The sequence below is a fragment of the Pseudophryne corroboree genome, chromosome 1 (assembly GCF_028390025.1).
Source record: "Pseudophryne corroboree isolate aPseCor3 chromosome 1, aPseCor3.hap2, whole genome shotgun sequence".
In the NCBI taxonomy this organism is placed as follows: domain Eukaryota; kingdom Metazoa; phylum Chordata; class Amphibia; order Anura; family Myobatrachidae; genus Pseudophryne; species Pseudophryne corroboree.
The window spans coordinates 1,198,671,094-1,198,683,604 of record NC_086444.1 but is presented as its reverse complement, the minus strand read 5'-3'; positions in this window follow the sequence as shown (position 1 = coordinate 1,198,683,604).

Genomic DNA, 12,511 nt, shown 5'->3' with positions numbered 1-12,511 from the left:
TCCTGCAGTGCAACACGGTTTTGTCTAGTTGTGTGCTATTTTTATTTGCTTACAAACCTTTGAGGCCATCTTGGAACATTGCATTTGCCTATCAGAGATGATGACATTTTTAGAACTGCTCTATGGAATACCTACCCCCCCCCCCCACCCCCCACCCCACCATTCCCAGCATTTGTCCATGAAAGTTTGTACTGTGCTACAAGTTCTACCAAACTGCAATAGAATGTACACTGTAGCAGAAAGAATTGCCCACCATTGTCCATGCGTGCACAAATGGCGCAGCGTGGCATTGCAGAATTAGCAGTCTGGGGAGGTGTTTATGGGTTAAATTGTGGCTAAGGAAACTGATGTTAAGAGATTAGGTGATGGGAAAAGCAGAAAAATGGAAGAAAAACATCTGCAGATAGATGAAGTCGTTTGAGAGTTCCCGGAGGACCATTTAAATTCTTCAATGCTGGTGTTCTTAATAGAATAATGGCCGCTCATAAGTTACAGTCAGCAGGAAAACAGGCGGCTCTGAAATTACTTAAACCAAGTGCTCTTTAAAGTTTATAAATGAATAGCGAGAGATTATGGTGCCTTCTAAAGTGCTACACTGCACTACATGTACTATTTCTGTGTTAGCTCAGCACATCGTCCACCAGTAAAACATTTCCCAGTTTGCAAAGAAAAATGCCTGAAAATCTTAAAAAAAAAAAAAAAATCCTCATAAAAATGTAGCAATTTTTCCTACAGACCCTGGTGTTAGGCGCGGCGGCTCTCGCCAGCGCCCGACCGTTTCTAAGCAACGGTTCCGGCGCGTCACGTCCACCGCGCCTCCTCCTGCTCCCCGCATGGTGCCTGGCAATGCCAGGACGCTGTGTGCACTGAGCCGCCGGGTCCTTGGCAACGGGGACCACACAGGTGGACTGCGTTCCCCGTTGCAATATAATTAAATGATCACCTGTCAGCGTGTGGTCTTGCAGCAGGGCAGCTGCACGACATTATCTATTTAGGTTCTCTGCAGCTATTGGTGCAGATACCTGTTATATTCTCCCTCAGCGCCTTACACTGACGCCGGTGATATCTTCCCGTGAGCTGTTCCTGCTCTGGAGAATTCCCTGTTTGGTGTTCTGTTATCTGGTCTACCTGGTTCCAGTGGTCCTGTGTCCTGGTGTTCGTAAGCCTGTCTTTGGAGTCCTTCCAGCCCTCCAGTCAGTAGAAACCTGTGTCTGTGATCTCAGGGTTCTCGTGCACCTGCGGTTGTTCCCCCCGGTGTTGTGAGTAGCGGCTTTTGCCGCGTCTTGCGGCCTAGGCCGTAGTATTTTTGTTATACTTGTTGCTGGTGCTTTTGCGGAGGTTTTCCGCCCTAGCTGTCCTCCCCGGTACACGACGGTGCCGTGTAGGGTGTGGACAGAATTACCTTTGTTCTCTTTTTCCATTGGCGGCCGTGCCGCACATACGTTTAGTTTGGGTTCTGTAGTAGCCCCTAGCTCTGTGTTTTATTTAGTTAGAGGTTCCCCTTGTTCTCGCCCCGTCTCAGTTTACGCCTTGTCTCCAATTAAGACCGGGGGGCATCGGAGTTGGGCAGACTTAATCCGCCCTTCAAACGCGGCTGCCGTGGGCCCAAGAAAACATAGTCTCGCAGGCGTAGACGGACCACGGGGGTGGGACAACGGAGTTAGGGTCCTAGGGGTTGCTGCTGAACTTCGCTATTATTACAGCGTCACGTTCCTGTGCTTAGGACTTACCCACTCAGTATCTTACGTTCTGAGCACAGAGAACGAAACACCTGGTCTATCTGTTTTTGTGTCTTTTCTAGTTTTCACCCATTTCAAAGATAGTTTAGATTAGATGCATCTTCCCGATATTATGTATATCACATTCTTTATTTCTCATATCCATTTTTGATCACAAAAAAAACTCTAAGAATCTAGAAACTTTTTTTTTTAACCTTTGCAATGTATCTTACATAAGTGCTTTCAGGTTGAACCAGAAATGAAAGCTTTTGGAAACAGATCTACTGTACAAATATAGATCTACTCGGCCACTTTCACAAACAATGGCCCAAATGTAGTAAGCCTTAAAAAGTGATAAAGTGGAGACTGATAAAGAGTCATAAAAGACCAGCCAATCAGCTTCCTAACTGCCATGCAGAGGCGTCACTGACCTCATTTGTACCTGGTCAGGCAGGGGGCGTGGCTTCGCGGGGTGACCCATGGAAGGGGTGTGGCTTCATGAAGGGGCGCGGCTAAGCGCCCCTCGACCTGCATTTTTATCACTTCGGGGGTTCGGGAGCTGTGTCCTGCCCCCGGAGACTGGCGTGTCTGCAGTGCCAGCTCCAACATGGTGATAGGAGCCGGATTACTGCTCGTTATGTTACAATGCAGCACCCGGCTCCTTTCACTGAGCAGGAGCCGGCACTTCGGTGTCACCCGTCGGCAGATGACACCCGGGTGCGGGCCGCCCTGTGACGCCACTGATGCCATGCTACAGGCTGTGTTTGCAAAATGACAGCAGCTGATTGGTTGGTACTTTATCACTCTCCACTTAATCACTGTTTAAGGCTTGTTACATTTGGGCCAGTGAACCTAAACAGTGCGGCCTATCTTCAGCCAGGAGTCTACAAACAAATTCTTATGATCTACATTGTTATACCAGGATTACTGTCCACCCACCGTATAGCCTGGCCTGTAACTTTACATGATGTATAGCATTTGGAAGCTCCTATCTGTCAAGACATTTGTTGGAGGTGACGGGGAGTTATGTAGTCAGGAACATGCTTCTGCCTCACTACTGTGGATCAAGGGGTCGACCTGAAATAGGTTTCGGCAATCAACATGTCGACATGAAAAAGTTAGATTTATATAAAAGGTTGACATGAAAATGGTCGACACAAAAAAGCTAGACACAAATTTTGTTGTGTGTCATTTTGTATTTTTAACCACATGCAAGCCAAATTAGCTCACCAAATTGTCACCCTTCGGGCAAGGTTACGCTTCCCAATCGCAGTTCACGTGGATGGTAAATGAGGAACAAATTGAAAAAAAAAATTTGTAGATCATTTTCATTTTGACCATTTGAACCTGTCGACCATATAGGGTCGATCTAGTGACTGTCGACCGATCATTCGGAACCTGACATCAGTATAGTAGAGAGTAATCATAGCAGTAAAGGAGCAGCACAGGGGCAGTGCAGGAATAGTAAGTATTGTAGAGTGCATTTATGTGCTTGTGATCTGTGTGGCTGAGGTGTAGCTAACAGGTAACTTGCTAGACATTTATATTCAGTGCATTATACGTGACCGTCATAATTTAATGCTGGTGGGTGATCATATAGGTCATATGTGTAAGTTATGAATTAAGTATATATATATATATATATATATATATATATATATAGAGATGTGCACTGGATTTTTTTTTCGGGTTTTGTGTTTTGGTTTTGGATTCGGTTCCGCGCCCGTGTTTTGGATTCGGACGCGTTTTGGCAAAACCTCCCTGAAAATGTTTTGTCGGATTCGGGTGTGTTTTGGATTTAGGTGTTTTTTTCAAAACCCCCTCAAAAACAGCTTAAATCATAGAATTTGGGGGTAATTTTGATCCCATAGTATTATTAACCTCAATAACCATAATTTCCACTCATTTTCAGTCTATTCTGAACACCTCACACCTCACAATATTATTTTTAGTCCTAAAATTTGCACCAAGGTCGCTGGATGACTAAGCTAAGCAACCCAAGTAGCCGACACAAACACCTGGCCCATCTAGGAGTGGCACTGCAGTGTCAGACAGGATGGCACTTTTAAAAACTAGGCCCCAAAGAGCACATAATGCAAAGAAGAAAAAGAGGTGCAATGAGGTAGCTGGATGACTAAGCTAAGCGACACAAACACCTCAATATCACAGGAATTATTCGTTCTAATCAATGGTATTGAAGTTATCGATACTTTTTTATTTTATTTTTATTTTCCCCTATTTTTAATTTTCTACTGCATAGCCCAGTAAAATGTTGCAATGTTAAGTATTGACTTGTGCCTTCTGGGGGTCCACTTCTTCACCAAACCCAGCCAAATCTCATCCGACATCTCAACATTCCACATCTTCATCTCAACATTCCACGTTCTCTATGTACCCCATCTGTGTCACCCATGTCTGTCTACCCCTCCCCTTTAGATTGTAAACTCTCACGAGCAGGGTCCTCTTCCCTCATGTGCTTATCCTTTGTCTTACTTTAAAAATCTTCAACTGTACTACATCCAGCAGTCTTCTGCCACCTGATACTTATTCCAGTGTCATCTGCTGATGTAACTATGTTTATTTACCCTGTACTTGTCCTATACTGTCATCAACTGTAAGTTGCTGTTTTCCTGTTTGATTATTTATGTACTCTGTAATTGGGCGCTGCGGAACCCTTGTGGCACCATATAAATAAAGGATAATAATAATAATAATAATAATAATAATATAGGGTGTATAATCCCCAGGTGTATCTCACACATCGCTCAGTACAGATTACAGGATGTATAAAATCACCAGGTATATAACACACGTCGCACAGTACAGTATACATACTGGTCACAATAATGCAGCACAGAGATAGTATACTTGACACAGAGCTGCAAGATACAGCAATGGCCTACTGTACTGTACTGTACTATATATGTATACTGCTGGTCACCAAAATGCTGCACTGTCCTACTATATACTGCTCACAACAATGCAGCACAGAGATAGTATACTTGACACAGAGCTGCCAGATACAGCAATGGCCTACTGTACTGTACTATATATGTATACTGCTGGTCACCAAAATGCTGCACTGTCCTACTATATACTGCTCACAATAATGCAGCACAGAGATAGTATACTTGACACAGAGCTGCAAGATACAGCAATGGCCTACTGTACTGTACTATATATGTGTACTGCTGGTCACCAAAATGCTGCACTGTCCTACTATATACTGCTCACAATAATGCAGCACAGAGATAGTATACTTGACACAGAGCTGCAAGATACAGCAATGGCCTACTGTACTGTATTATATATGTATACTGCTGGTCACCAAAATGCTGCACTGTCCTACTATATACTGCTCACAATAATGCAGCACAGAGATAGTATACTTGACACAGAGCTGCAAGATACAGCAATGCACTGTACTATTATAATTATATACTGGTGGTCCCCAGTCCCCACAATAAAGCACACTGAGCACAGATATTTGCAGCATACTGAGCACAGATATGGAGCGTTTTCAGGCAGAGAACGTAGATATTTTCAGCACACTGAGCACAGATATTCGCAGCACACTGAGCACAGATATTTGCAGCACACTGAGCACAGATTACAGAGCTTTTCAGGGAGAGAACGCAGCCACGTCCTCTCCGTTCAATCTCCAATGCACGAGTGGAAAATGGCGGCGACGCGCGGCTCTTTATATAGAATACGAATCTCGTGAGAATACGACAGCGGGATGATGACGTTCGGCCGTGTTTGGGTTTACCGAGCAAGGCGGGAAGATCCAAGGCTGCCTCGGAACCGTGTAAAATAGGTGAAGTTCGGGGGGGTTCGGATCTCGGAGAACTGAACCCACTCATCTCTAATATATATATATATATATTATAATATAGTCAGCACTACTGTAAGTAACACAGAGATTTGCGAATTCTTAGTTATAGCATTGGCACTGACAGTCAGTCTTGGCTGACTCTCAGATTTCAGGACCAACCTAAACTCACTATAGAAATACCACTGGCTATTATTAATGTTTCAGTTCTCTGTTTGCCTGCGTGTGGGCCCTGCCCCTCCCCGTGACCACCTCCCCATACTATGGACACTCTATATCTGACTGAGCTGAAATACTCTGTGCTGCTTTCACCATCCCAAATCGATTTACTAGTTGCTGTTCCAGCTATTAATATTTTGCTCATCTTTGCATTTTCCTCATATTCAGCATGCTGAAATACGTATATTACAGAGAATATCATCCAGTCATGAGATCAATGGACCTAATTCAGACCTGATCGTAGATGTGCTAAATTTAGCACATCTACGATCAGTCACACTGACATGCGGGGGGACGCCCAGCACAGGGCTAGTCCGCCCCGCACGTCAGGCCCTGCCTCCCGCACAAGTACAAAAGCATCGCACAGCGGCAATGCTTTTGTACTGGAAGAATAGCTCCCTGCCAGCGCAGATCCTGCACGCTGGCAGGAGCTACTCGTCGCAGTAAAGGTCGCAACAGTCCGGCCACGCCTGCATTGCCCGGACCGCGCCCCCCTAAATGGCAGGCAAACGCCGCCGGCCCGCCCCCTCCCACTTCTGCCTGTAAATCAGGATGAGGGGATCGCAGGTCTAAGACGGCCGTCAGCTGTCTGGCATTCGCCGGCGCCGCATGCGCAGTTCAGACCTGATCGCTGCTGTGTGAAAACGCACAGCACCGATCAGGTCTGAATTAGCCCCAATGTTTCTTCTAAGATGAGCAATTATAATGCAATACGAACTGCATCTTAAGGGCTGCATTGAGATTCTACTGTTTAATGCAACCCTGGATTCTGCTGTTCAGTGCAACCCTGTTCAATGGATTGTTTTGATAATAAGCTTTTAATACTATCATTTCCAGATCCCTTGGCCTTATGGGAACAGTTGCTGACACTACAGTATAAAGAATTAGAATTCCAGAGACCTGAAGCTTACATGGGGATTCCCATTGGGATCACTGAAGATATATTTTCTCTTTAAGGAATAATATGTCTTTTCTTCAGGCTTTACCGGAGAGGTGCAGTCAAGCAGCTCATTATTCAGTCTTCAGCAGCTCCCTCACGGGTTTACGGTCTCAATTGTAATTAGATACATGTTCTTGTTAAGAAAGAAAAAATAACTCAATACAGTATATTGATCTAGTGTTCTTAAGTAACATTTCTGTCATTACTGGATTTGTGCTTTAATAAAAGCTTCTTAGCTAATATAGATTAGTCCGATTGTCATAAATACCTGAAGAAGGTTTCACATGCTTAAGAAACTTTACAAAAAAAGAAATAATACAAAATAATAATAATAATAATAGTAGTAGTAATAATAAATAATAATATACATCAAGAATATAGCCAAAAACAAATACAAAATCAAATACAATGTTACAGTAAGGCGACCTGCTGTGTACAGTCAGCAGCTCAACCTACTGTAACATTGTATTTGACTAACTATATCATAGATAGACCATATTGCTACTTGGATTACTGTTATGGATTCTACTGTGGTCTCCATTAACAATCACACAAGTGTCTAACTACACATCCCAGCATGCCCTGCAACAGTTTTAGCATGGCCAAATAGCAAAACTGTAGCAAGGCATGCTGGTTTGTGTAGTTCAACAACAGCTGGAAGGCAGAAGGTTCCCCATCCCCAGTCTAAGGGGCCTGTTTATTCATCCTTTTTAGTGGAAAACCTTCAGAATGCGCCTGTTTTCAGAAGATGTCTGCATAAATTGAACACGTACAGAGGGAGATGACAGTCTGCACAAACAGTCTGGACCTGTAGGAGGGGCATAGCGTAGACCCTGGAAGCTGCAGAGGACCGTGCTGGGCCATGATTTATGCTTTGGCCCACGCTCCATTAAGGGCCCAGGCTTCATGGCTATTTAATCACCCTGGGTGCTACCATTAACAACATGTAAATACATAAGCAACAAAAAAAGGCAAGGCAAGGCCAAGTAGTAGTGCACATGTAGCAATTGTCTCCCAAATGTATTCAGAGAGTAGTCCCTCTGTTTTCTATTACAAATGCAGTCCCCATAGAACTAATTCCATTTGGAAGAAGGGATAAGCTCCACACTTTTGCCCTGGGATCCATGACGTTTAAAACACTGGCCCTCATTCCGAGTTGTTCGCTCGCTAGCTGCTTTTAGCAGCTTTGCACATGCTAAGCCGCCACCTACTGGGAGTGAATCTTAGCTTTGCAGAATTGCGAACGAAATATTCGCAAAATAGCGAATAGAATAGCGATCAGAAATTTCTTTGCAGTTTCCGAGTAGCTCGAGACTTACTCTGCCACTGCGATCAGTTCAGTCAGTTTCGTTCCTGGTTTGACGTCATAAACACACCCAGCGTTCGTCCAGACACTCCCCCGTTTCTCCAGCCACTCCCGCATTTTTCCCAGAAACGGCAGCGTTTTTTCGCACACACCCATAAAACGGCCAGTTTCCGCCTAGAAGCACCCACTTCCTGTCAATCACACTACGATCACCAGAGCGAAGAAATTTCTTCGTTAAACCGTGAGTAAAATACCAAACTTCTTAGCAAATTTACTTGGCGCAGGCGCGGTGCAAACATTGCGCATGCGCAGTTTGCGGAAAATCGCTGCGATGCAAAGAAAAATATTAAGCGAACAACTCGGAATGAGGGCCATTGTTGCAGACTTTATGGCTGCAATGCGGGGGCTGTCTAGTCATAGGGGGCAGGGAGGAGGCATGATGCAATGCAAGAGGCAGTGGGAGGGGCCTTGGCTGTGTGTTCGCAACATCGTAGCTACGCCCCTCACTGTACAATGTTGATATTACCATCATTGTACAGCGGGGGGGAAGGCATGTTTATATTGACGTGATTCGGCACAAATTGCATCATCAGCCCCCGACTGCCGACTTTCACAGACGGCTGCAGGTGGGTGCTGCCAAGCTTGGGGGAATGCTGGCGGTAGAGGCCAGCCCCGGGAGACTTGGCCACTTTCCCAGGGGGGCTGGGAGCACCACCTGATTTTCCGGTGCCTCTCCGCCGTTCCGAGAGAGTAAGCAAGTATGCTTTAAAAGTCACTCCTACACGGGTGTTAGAGCATTTGTGAACATTCTCTAAAATAAGCTTTTACATCGACGCCAATATATTATTATTTCTGAATACAGCTATTAAAGTAAGATTATTATTCTAATAAGTGATGTTAATATTGGTGTAAATGCCTGTAAACCATATCTGTATGAGCAGTGAGTTCTGCAGTTCTGTCTTTACTTAGAAAACTAAAGCATCCCCTTTTGACGTCATCATGTCACTGCTTATGCAGCGGCGGATCCAGGGAGTACACAGTGGCGACTTCAGTCTTCAGTCTTCGGTGCCTGAAGGTCACTCTCTCCGTCTCCACCCTCCGGACACAGCCGACAGGCCCTGCAACCCGAACCTGGCCCCAAGCTGCTACAGGCAGACAGTATAGAACTGCCCCCCCCCCCCCCCCCCCCCCATTCTGCATGCAAGAAGAGAGAGCTCAGCAGTATGCAGAGGAGCTATATGAAGAAGGAACCCCCGGCCCTGAAGCAACGAAGATGCCACCAGCCACAATGAGCCAAATAAAAGTAAATTAAATTAAGTATAAATGTATGTTGGGCATATGTGTCTCTGGCACTGTGGGGGCATATGTGTCTCTGGCACTGTGGGGGCATATGTGTCTCTGGCACTGTGGGGGCATATGTATCTCTGGCACTGTGGGGGCATATGTGTCTCTGGCACTGTGGGGGCATATGTGTCTCTGGCACTGTGGGGGCATATGTGTCTCTGGCACTGTTGGGGGATGTGCGTTATCTGGCATTGTGGAGGCATATGTGTATCTGGCACTTTAAGGGGCATGTGTGTATCTGTCACTACTGGGGGCATATGTGTATCTGGCACTGCACTACTGAGGGCATATGTGTATTTGTCGCTACTGGGGGCATATGTGTATCTGTCACTATTGGTGGCATATGTGTATCTGTTACTGCACTACTGGGGGCATATGTGTATCTGTCACTATTGGTGGCATATGTGTATCTGTTACTGCACTACTGGTGGCATATGTGTATCTGGAACTATTTGTGGCATATATGTAACTTGCACTGCACTACTGGTGGCATATGTGTATCTGTTACTGCATTACTGGTGGCATATGTGTATCTGTTACTGCATTACTGGTGGCATATGTGTATCTGTTACTGCATTACTGGTGACATATGTGTATCTGGCACTATTGGGGGCATATGTGTATCTGGCACTGCATTACTGGTGACATATGTGTATCTGGCACTATTGGGGGCATATGTGCATCTGGCACTGCATTACTGGTGACATATGTGTATCTGGCACTATTGGGGGCATATGTGTATCTGGCACTGCACTACTGGGGGCATATGTGTATCTGGCACTATTGGGGGCATATGTGTATCTGGCACTGCACTACTGAGGGCATATTTGTATCTGGCCCCCATATGTGTATCACATCCCCCATTTATTTGGCACGCGCGCCAACGTCATGCGCACACAGTACCACTAAGAAATTTTTCCTACTTGCACCACTGCATGAAAGTAAATGTTTTCTTCACGATACTTGACATCTCTTTGATTATACTTTATTATTGGTTTTCTAAAAAAAAAAACTTTCAAAACTGCATATAAGACTGTTTCTTTCTCTGACGTCCTAGTGGATGCTGGGAACTCCGTAAGGACTATGGGGAATAGACGGGCTCCGCAGGAGACTGGGCACTCTAAAGAAAGAATTAGGACTACTGGTGTGCACTGGCTCCTCCCTCTATGCCCCTCCTCCTGACCTCAGTTAGAATCTGTGCCCGGCTCGAGCTGGTTGCACACTAGGGGCTCTCCTGAGCTTCTAGTAAAGAAAGTATTTATTAGGTTTTTTATTTTCAGTGAGATCTGCTGGCAACAGACTCACTGCTACGAGGGACTTAAGGGAGAGAAGCGAACCTACCTGCTTGCAGCTAGCTTGGGCTTCTAGGCTACTGGACACCATTAGCTTCAGAGGGATCGAACACAGGCCCAGCCTCGGTCGTCCGGTCCCGGAGCCGCGCCGCCGTCCCCCTTGCAGAGCCAGAAGACGGAAGATTCCGAGGACAAAATCGGCGGCTGAAGACTCCGGTCTTCATTAAGGTAGCGCACAGCACTGCAGCTGTGCGCCATTGCTCCCCATGCACACCACATACTCCGGTCACTGATGGGTGCAGGGCGCTGGGGGGGGGGCGCCCTGGGCTGCAATTAGATTACCTTACAAAATGGCAAAAATACACATAATATAGTCTAATAAACTATATATGTGTAAAAATCCCCTGCCATAATATTAATATAAAGAGCGGGAGAAGCCCAACGAAAAAGGGGCGGGGCTATCTCCCTCTGCACACTGGCGCCATTTTCTCTTCACAGCTCCGCTGGAAGGACGCTCCCCAGGCTCTCCCCTGCAGTTTCCAGGCTCAATAGGGTAAAAAAGAGAGGGGGGGCACTAAATTTAGGCGCAATACTGTATATTATAGCTGCTATAGGGAAAAATCACTTTGTGTAGTGTAATATCCCTGTGTTATATTGCGCTGTGGTGTGTGCTGGCATACTCTCTCTCTGTCTCCCCAAAGGACTTGGTGGGGTCCTGTCCTCAGTAAGAGCATTCCCTGTGTGTATGCGGTGTGTCGGTACGGCTGTGTCGACATGTTTGATGAGGAGGCTTATGTGGAGGCGGAGCAGGTGCCGATAAATGTGATGTCACCCCCTGCGGGGTCGACACCAGAGTGGATGGATATGTGGAAGGTATTAACCGACAGTGTCAACTCCTTACATAAAAGGCTGCATGACGTAACGGCCGTGGGACAGCCGGCTTCTCAGCCAGTGCCTGCCCAGGCGTCTCAAAGGCCATCAGGGGCTCAAAAACGCCCACTACCTCAGATGGCAGACACAGATGTCGACACGGAGTCTGACTCCAGTGTCGACGAGGATGAGACATATACACAATCCACAAGGGGCATCCGTTGCATGATTACGGCAATAAAAAATGTGTTGCACATTTCTGACATTAACCCAGGTACCACTAAAAAGGGTATTATGTCTGGGGAGAAAAAGCAACCAGTGGTTTTTCCCCCATCTGATGAGTTAAATGAAGTGTGTGAAGAAGCGTGGGCTTCCCCCGATAAGAAACTGGTGATTTCTAAAAAGTTACTGATGGCGTACCCTTTCCCGCCAGAGGACAGGTTACGCTGGGAGACGTCCCCGAGGGTGGATAAAGCGCTCACACGCTTGTCAAAAAAGGTGGCACTGCCGTCTCAGGATACGGCCGCCTTAAAGGAGCCTGCGGATAGAAAGCAGGAGGCTATCCTGAAGTCTGTATATACACACTCAGGTACTATACTGAGACCTGCTATTGCTTCAGCATGGATGTGCAGTGCTGCAGCAGCGTGGTCTGATTCCCTGTCTGATAACATTGATTCCCTTGACAGGGACACTATATTGCTAACCATAGAGCATATTAAAGACGTAGTCTTATCTATGATAGATGCACAGAGGGATATTTGCCGGCTGGCATCTAGAATAAATGCAATGTCCATCTCTGCCAGGAGAGTATTATGGTCTCGGCAGTGGACAGGTGATGCGGATTCTAAAAGGCACATGGAGGTTTTGCCTTACAAGCAGTGGCGTAACTACTGCCCCCGCAGCCCTCGCGGTGGCTTGGGGGCGAGGGGCTGCGGGGGCGCCACTGATTTAGCACAGATTGACATGCGGACGAGCGTCCGCATGTCAATC